The following is an 8,864-nucleotide window of genomic DNA, read 5'->3' on the forward strand; positions in this document are numbered from 1 at the left end:
TTCCCTATGGGCTTGCTTCGCAAGACGAAACGTCTTGCGAGTTCTTGCGAGTTTGTTTCCTTCTTCTTAGCCGGCTAAGCCGTTAATAGCCGCTAAGCCGCTAATAGCCGCTAAGCCGCTAATAGCCGTGCTTCGCAAGACGAAAAAACCGCAAGACGAAGAGACTCGCGGAACGGATTAATTTCGTCTTGCGAGGCACCACTGTATAAATTTAAACTTAGACCGAGGATGCAGGAACACTCTGGAACTCAGATTATATTGCTCAAGAAAGGGGCAAAACACAGAGGGCATTTCTACTCCCAGACTATGAAATCTGCAGAGTGGCTAAATCAGGAATGTCCAAAGTCCGTTTCGGGGGCCTAATCCGGCCCACCGGTCAATTTAATCCAGCCCTGGCGGCAATTTATTTCCTGCGGTAAAACCCTAAAAAAAACCTCAACAACTTAAAACTTTGGTTGGCCCTTTGGCTGGTCCTCACGGCCCTCCACTTCATCAAATCTGGCCCCCTTTGAAAAAAGTTTGGACACCACGACAGAAGGAAATAAGGGCAGATTTTGTTCACAACATGGGGAAGGAGGTTCAGTGGGAAGAGTCCTGGCAAAAGGCCCCAGGTTCAGTCCAGGCATGGCTTGGAAGGCTGCCACCTGAAATCTTGGAAAGCATAGACCATGGGTAGGCAACCTAAGGTCCGGGGGCTAGATGCGGCCCAATCGCCTTCTCAATCCGGCCCGTGGATGGTCTGGGAATCAGCATGTTTTTACATGAGTAGAATGTGTGCTTTTATTTAAAATGCATCTCTGAGTTATTTGTGGGGCATAGGAATTCGTTCATTTTGAGAAGCAGGACTAAGATATGCTCCAGAGATCCAGACCATGGGGAACCCCAAGAAATTAATAAACACAATTTGGACTATAATTTGATTTTTTTAATTTTAGTTTTTTATTTTTAATTGAAGTATTATGATTGGATATTTAATTGGATGTTTTTTGTTGGAAAATCATTAAAAATGATTTTTAATAAAGGAATTCGTATATCCCCCCCCCAAAAAAATATAGTCCGGCATCCCACAAGGTCTGAGGGACAGTGGACCGGCCCCCTGCTGAAAAAGTTTGCTGACCCCTGGACTAGACAATCCTGAGCGAGATAGACCAATAGCCTGACTCGCTACAAGGCAGCGTCCCATCTTCCTATTTAAATCAGCCAGAACCATGAGGGTTCACCCTGGGGGAGCGGCTGCCAGTCCGTGGGACAATACTGAGCTCGATGGACACCCACCCCCCTTGCCTGACTCAGGGTAAAGCCACTTCCTGCGTCATCCGATCTAGGGAAGATCCAGTCGAACAAGCTGGGGCGGTTCCGCCAGTGTTCGGTAGGTGGGCTACTCAAGACAGCTCTCCCATTTTATTCTGCTTTTTCAGACAGGAATGGGATTACCAGGTGAGGCGTGGAAAGCTCCGCAGCCTAACCGCAGCAGCAAAGCCGCAAAGGAAACATCGGCAGCAGCTGCGCTACGCCCTTCAGGAGAACAATGGGGCTCACATTTGGGAGGGGGAAAAACACCACCGATCGCATTCTTCCCAAAGCAATTTTGAGCCATAAATCAACACTCAAGAATGCAAGGCGGCAGATATCAAGTTTGAAAGGCACTCCTCAACATTTCAGGGAGGAAAGGGATACTGAAAGCTACCAGCAAGATGGCTCGGCTCTGCTTCCATAGTCATTCTATTTTTATATATTTTCTGTTTTGCAATTTAAAGTACTCATTTTTACATCCTTAAAATATCAAATGACTTCCCTTCTTCTCTTTCCATGGTTCATTTTACATATCCCTGCATATTTTACAGAAACGACACCATTCAGTATTCCATTATTGCATCCATCAAAACTTGTTTACACTGCTGAATTTATCTCAATGCTGCCAGCATTTCCAGCTTTGTTGTTGTTGTTTAGTCGTTTAGCCATGTCCGACTCTTCGTGACCCCATGGACCAGAGCACGCCAGGCCCTCCTGTCTTCCACTGCCTGCCACAGTTTGGTCAAACTCATGCTGGTAGCTTCGAGAACACTGTCCAACCATCTCGTCCTCTGTCGTCCCCTTCTCCTTGTGCCCTCCATCTTTCCCAGCATCGGGGTCTTTTCCAGGGAGTCTTCTCTTCTCATGAGGTGGCCAAAGTCTTGGAGCCTCAGCTTCAGGATCTGTCCTTCCAATGAGCACTCAGGGCTGATTTCCTTCAGAATGGAGAGGTTTGATCTTCTTGCAGTCCATGGGACTCTCAAGAGTCTCCTCCAGCACCAGAATTCAAAAGCATCAATTCTTCGGCGATCAGCCTTCTTTATGGTCCAGCTCTCACTTCCTTCAGCAATATACAGTTATTTCCTATATATTCAATAAACGTCTTCCAATCTTCTCTAAACGTATGTTCTTCTTGTTCTCTTATTCTATATGTTAAGTCTGCAACTTGTGCATATTCTGTCAGCTTAAATTGCCGTTCTTTAGTTGGGTCCTCTCTCGTTTTCCATCTGGGGGCTAACGAAACACGGGCCGTAGTAGTAGCATACATTACCTTTTTTGACACCTGGGAATTTCAGTCAGAATTATCTCCAACAGAAAGGACTCTGGGTTTTTTGGAAAGGCACAGTCATACCTCATGTTACATTTGCTTCAGGTTGAGCGTTTTCAGGTTGCATCCTGCGGCGACCCGGAAGTACTGGAAAGGGTTACTTCCAGGTTTCACCACATGCGCATATGCTCAAAATGACGTCGCACGCATGCGCAGAAGCGGCGAATCACAACCCACACATGCGCAGACGCGGGTTGCGTTCTGCTCATGTTACGAGCAGGGCTCCGGAACAGATCCCATTTGCAACCAGAGGTACCACTGTACTTTTAAACATTTTTTTCAATTTGTTACGGATCATACAACTGCATACCTGCCAAGCGTCCTGGGGGAAAATGGAGCATCCCATTTTTTAGCATGAGATCACGGTGCCCATTTTTTGTGCTGTGCTATTGTGCCACGCTTGTAAACACAAACATACCAAATTTTGGGCACCGTGCAAGATCACATTCCGAAAAAGCTCTTTTCCGGGGTATGATGATGGCATAGGTCACGTGACATGCGTTCCAGAAGGTGGGCATCCAGGTTTTTTACCTGAAGGGACTGGACGGTATGCAGCTGTTGTGGGTACTCTGAAACCACCCATTTCACAGAAGAAAATACCTGAGGATAGGGCTTCAAAAAAACAAGCAACAGCCCCAAAAGCAAATACAGTCATACCTCGGGTTACAGACACTTCAGGTTGCACGTTTTCAGGTTACGGACGAACTGAAACCCGGGCGTACCGGAACAGGTTGCTTCCGGGTTTGGGTGCTCGCACATGCGCAGAAGCACTAAATCATTCTTTGAGCATGCGCAGAAGCACCAAATTGCAACCCGCGTGTGCACAAAAAAAAATTTGCGTTGTGGGCGCTGCAGGTTGCGAACGTGCCTTCCGCACGGATCACATTCGCAACCACTGTATATACTAAATAAAGAGAGGGGAACGTAACACACGCACAAACAGGAGATCAGGTCCACACACAAAAATCTTCTTAAAAATAAGAAACCCAGGACAGGAGGCTTCGGCAGGCACTCAGAGAGGCGTCCGAGGGCCCTGTGAGGAGACAGACTTAACGATTTAAAGAATTTCACCCCAATAAGGCCAATTCAAAGCATAAATTTAAAGCGAAATGATATAACTTCAAACAATCAAAGATTGTTCCCCCCCCCCCCAAGAATCCTGGGAGCTGTAGTCTGTTAAGGGTGCTGAGAATTGATAGGAAACCCCACCCCATTCCCCTCACAGAACTACAATTCCCATAAATGTTTAACAGTCAATCTCTCTTCCCAGGGAACTCTGGGAATTGTAGGTCCTATGGGGTCTCCTAAGAGCACTCAACACCCTTAAGAAACCACAGCTCCCATAATTCTTTGCGGGAAGCCCTGGCTGTTTAAAGTGGCATGACGCCACTTCAATTGTATGACAATATGCTTGTGGCCTGAATTTTAGGGGGGGTGGAGCCTAGATTTAAGACATCTCAAGTCATTGCAGCCCATCCCATAATACTCAGCAAGGTCATGATTCAACACACACCTAGACCCACAGCCCCATTGTAGTGAGTGGGGCTATCCACCCCCCACCCCCCGAGGAGGAGAACCCCCCTTGGACATTTACCAGGTTTGCCCAGCCCTGAGTCACTTTACCGTGAGGCAGACAGAAATTCAACAGGTAGGTGTCCAAACGGTAAGGCACCAGTTTAGCTTCCCCGAGCAAAAGCACAGAGTATAAAAGACAAAAAGTCCTTTCCCAAGTTTATTGAACAAGCCACTCAAAAAGTTGCACATTTCTTAGATGGTTACAAACTAAAAATAAAAACATTGTAAAGTATAACTAGCTAAAACCATACTCACACAGCGACAATAGTTCAAAACACATGGAATAGTCAAGAGTCCTTTCACTGGTCAAACGCCCCCAGGCAAAGTACCAGGGCGAGATGTTCTGTTGCCCTTTGCATCTGAATTCCCAAATCCTTTATCCTTGAAAACCCAGGTGGAGGACAGGTTAGGGACCAATCATTTCTTTGGGTTAATTACCAATTTACCAATGGCTGTATGACTATATCTCCTGATTGTCAGCAGACCAGACCAGCTGAACTTTGTTTAGACTCAGAGACCTTAAGATCAAAAGGCTCTTCCTTCCTTCCTTCCCAGGCACCAGGCTCCTAAATTGTAAATTACTTGATAGGCTCCTGTGCCTTTTTACAACCCAATCCACACTCAGGCCCCCAGCTGGGCTAGGTTCTGCAAATCAGATAACTTCTCATCCTGCCTAGAGCCAAGAGGTAACTGACTCACCCTTCTATAGTTTTACATTTAAAGAGACCAAACACCCATTCCCCAGAAGGCCACAATTTTATCTCTCCCATAATGCCTCACTGCTGCATGAACCAGCGTTTGGCATACCAAGATTTCCGAACTTCGCTACACCCGTCCATTGAGGAAGACCCTCCCCACCACTGCAAAAACAAAAAGAAGGGGGGGAAACCCAACCACGTCTGAGTGGAGGCGTTTGCAACATGGGGAGGACAGCCAAGAACAACATGCAAGCCTTGTGCTGACACTCTGCCAGTGGAATTTTAAGAGCACAGGGGAGGGGAAAGGTGGGGAACGGGGGGGGGGCAGAGCGAGATGGCCAGGGTTATCTATCGTGATGGAAAAAGAAACATCAGTGCAGCAGGGTGGGCCGACAGCTCAGTGGGTGGGGTCCTTGCTGTGCGCCCAGATGATCCGGGGTGGAGCCACTCTTTCCCTTCTCGCATACTTTGTGACATTTTCTCTATTTCTTTTTTTTGAAAAATACATAATTTTAATCAAATTTTCTGTTTCACAATCTAAACATTCATTTGAACATCCTTAAACTACCAATGACTTCTACCTTCTACCTAAACTACCTTCTGCTCTTTCCATGGCTTGTTTTGCAGGTGATAAATCCCTGCCGCTTTTACGAAAACTAAACCAGGCATAAAGAAGGCTGATCGCCGAAGAATGGATGCTTTTGAATTCTGGTGCTGGAGGAGACTCTTGAGAGTCCCATGGACTGCAAGAAGATCCAACCTCTCCATTCTAAAGGAAATCAGCCCTGAGTGCTCACTGGAAGGACAGATCCTGAAGCTGAGGCTCCAAGACTTTGGCCACCTCATGAGAAGAGAAGACTCCCTGGAAAAGACTCTGATGTTGGGAAAGATGGAGGGCACAAGGAGAAGGGCAGACAGAGGACGAAATGGTGGGATAGTGTTCTCAAAGCGACCAGGATGAGTTTGACCAAACTGTGGGAGACAGTGAAAAACAGGAGTGCCTGGCGTGTTCTGGTCCAGGGGGGTCACGAAGAGTCGGACATGACTAAACAACAAAGGAGGCATAGGCAACCTTCGGCCCTCCAGATGTTTTGGCCTACAACTCCTATGATCCCTAGCTAGCAGGACCAGCGGTCAGGGATGATGGGGATTGTAGTCCAAAACATCTGGAGGGCCAAAGGTTGCCTATGCCTATACGAAACCATTCAGTGTTCCATTATTGCATCTGTCAAAACTTATTTACGCTGTTGGATGTATCTCGATGCTGCCAGCGTTTTCAGCTGTACACAGTTATTTCCAGTATATTCAATCAACGTTTTCCAATCTTCTCTAAACGTATGTTCTTCTTGTTCTCTTATTCTATATGTTAAGTCTGCAAGCAGCACATATTTTGTCAGCTTAAGTTGCCATTCTTCTTTGGCTGGGAATCTCACGCGTTTTCCATTTGGGGGCTAACGAAACATGGACCGCAGTAGTGGCAACATAAATAACCCTTCTCTGTCATCCTTCTCTCTCTCTCTCTCATTCCTTCTCTCTCTCTCTCTCTCTGCCATTCCAACATCTCTTTCACACCCGTTCTCCTCTTCCTCTCTTCCTCTTCCTCTCTCTAGTCAGATCCATGCTGAACAGTTAAAACACATGGCTTCCCTCAAAGTATCCCGGGAACTATAATTCCACCCCTCACAGAACTACAATTTCCAGAACCCTTCACAAACTTCAGTCCCTGGGATTCTTGTGTGTGTGCGTGGGGGAGCCATTATCATTTTTTTCATTTCATTTCTGCACCGCTTACTATTCCAAGCCAAAAATCTCAAAGCGGTTTACAACCCTACATTAAAACATCAAACAACGCAATCCAAAAGGAAGTCAAGTATAAAGTTCAAAGCAGCGTAGTTAACGGGAAACTAAAATATTATGTTAAAAAGTTTCAAAATAAAACATTGCAATGGAGGTCATGTTGAACACAGAAAAGTTAGCAACAAAGTAATCTTAAACATTTCAAAATCCAAAGGAAATCAAATACAGTGGCACCTCAGAAGTCGAACGGAATCCGTTCCGGAAGTCCGTTCGACTTCCAAAATTTTAGGAAACCAAGGCGTGGCTTTTGATTGGCTGCAGCCAATCGGAAGGCGCGGACGATGTTCATGTTCCAAAGAAAATTCGCAAACTGGAACACTCCAAAATGTTTGACTTACAAGGCGTTTGGGATCTAAGGTACAACTGTAAGAAATGCACATTTAAAACAGCATATGTAGTCTACAGCCAAATGTCTACTGCAAGGATGACTACCTAAGAAAAGTCATATTTAAACTACTGTATGTGGTTTAAGGGACGCGGGTGGCGCTGTAGGTTAAACCACTGAGCCTAGGGCTTGCCGATCAGAAGGTCGGCGGTTCGAATCCCCGCAACAGGGTGAGCTCCCGTTGCTCGGTTCCTGCTCCTGCCAACCTAGCAGTTTGAAAGCACGTCAAAGTGCAAGTAGATCAATAGGTACCGCTCCAGCGGGAAGGTAAACGGCGTTTCCGTGCGCTGCTCTGGTTCGCCAGAAGTGGCTTAGCCATGCTGGCCACATGACCCGGAAGCTGTACGCTGGCTCCCTTGGCCAGTAAAGCGAGATGAGCGCCACAACCCCAGAGTCCGCCACGACTGGACCTCATGGTCAGGGGTCCCTTTACCTTTACGTGTTTTAAAGGCATTGTGTCAAACTCTCCAAGCTGCTAAAAGGATCGCAGCCAGTTCAGTTTGGAGGGGACCCAGTTGCTTGAGATCAGATGGGGAAAGAGTGCTGTTTCCATTGTTCAGCCCAGACACTGAGATCCAGCTCTGAGGGCCTTCTGGCAGTTCCCTCCCTGCGAGAAGTGAGGTTACAGGGAACCAGGCAGAGGGTCTTCTCGGTAGTGGTGCCCGCCCTGTGGAACGCCCTCCCATCAGATGTCAAGGAAAGAAACAGCTATCCTATCTTTAAAAGACATCTGAAGGCAGCCCTGTTCAGGGAAGTTTTTAATATTTAATGCTGTATTGTTTTTATCACTTGATTAGAAGCCGCCCAGAGTGGCTGGGGAAACTCAGCCAGATGGGCGGGGTACAAATAATAAATTAATAATAATAATAATTTAATAATAGTTGTGCTCAGGTCCTGCTTGCCGGAAGTCAAAGAAAGTGGCCCTGTGTGTCTCCTACAAATAGTATCCTCAACTGGCACACAACAGCTTCTTTGCCCCTGAGCTACGCAACCCTTTCCCTGAAAATAAAGTTTAAGATTCCAGTCCTCATGATGCTGACTAAAGGGGTGGTTTAAACAGCAGCATTAAGAAGCTGGCTGAGAACAAGCCAGACCATTTGTCGCATCCAGCACTCGTGGATTTATTGATCATTTATTTTACAGGAGACATTTATGCGCCACCAAATAATTGGCATTCCTAAGTGGCGTCCATAAAAAGCAACCCAGGCAGCAAAAGGAAACAATAAAAATTTATCGTAAAACCAAACCCTACCTTAAAATGCCTGCTGGAACAAAAAAGGCTTAGTCATGCTCTGAAGTTCAGCAAGGAGAGTGGCTGTCTATCTCAGGTGGGTGGGAGTTCCAAAGGCCTTAGGGCCTATTATACTGAATGCATGGCTTCTGCACTCCAGCGGGTGCAGAATGCTGCAGCGAGGCTCCTCACGGGGTCTCTGCCATGGGAGAATATTCACCCAGTGCTTTTCAAGCTGCACTGGCTCCCGGTGGAGTACAGGGTCAGATTTAAGGTGCTGCTTTTGACCTTTAAAGCTCTTCACGGCCTAGGACCCTCGTACCTATGGGACCGCCTCTCCCGGTATGCCCCATGGAGAGCCTCAAGGTCCATAAATAGCAACACCCTAGTGGTCCCGGGCCCTAAGGAAGTCAGATTAGCTTCAACCAGAGCCAGGGCCTTTTCAGTACTGGCCCCAACCTGGTGGAACGCTCTGCCTCATGAGACCAGGGCCCTGCA

Source organism: Podarcis pityusensis, assembly GCF_964106645.2.
Source record: "Podarcis pityusensis genome assembly, chromosome: 16".
NCBI classification, from domain to species: Eukaryota; Metazoa; Chordata; class Lepidosauria; order Squamata; family Lacertidae; genus Podarcis; species Podarcis pityusensis.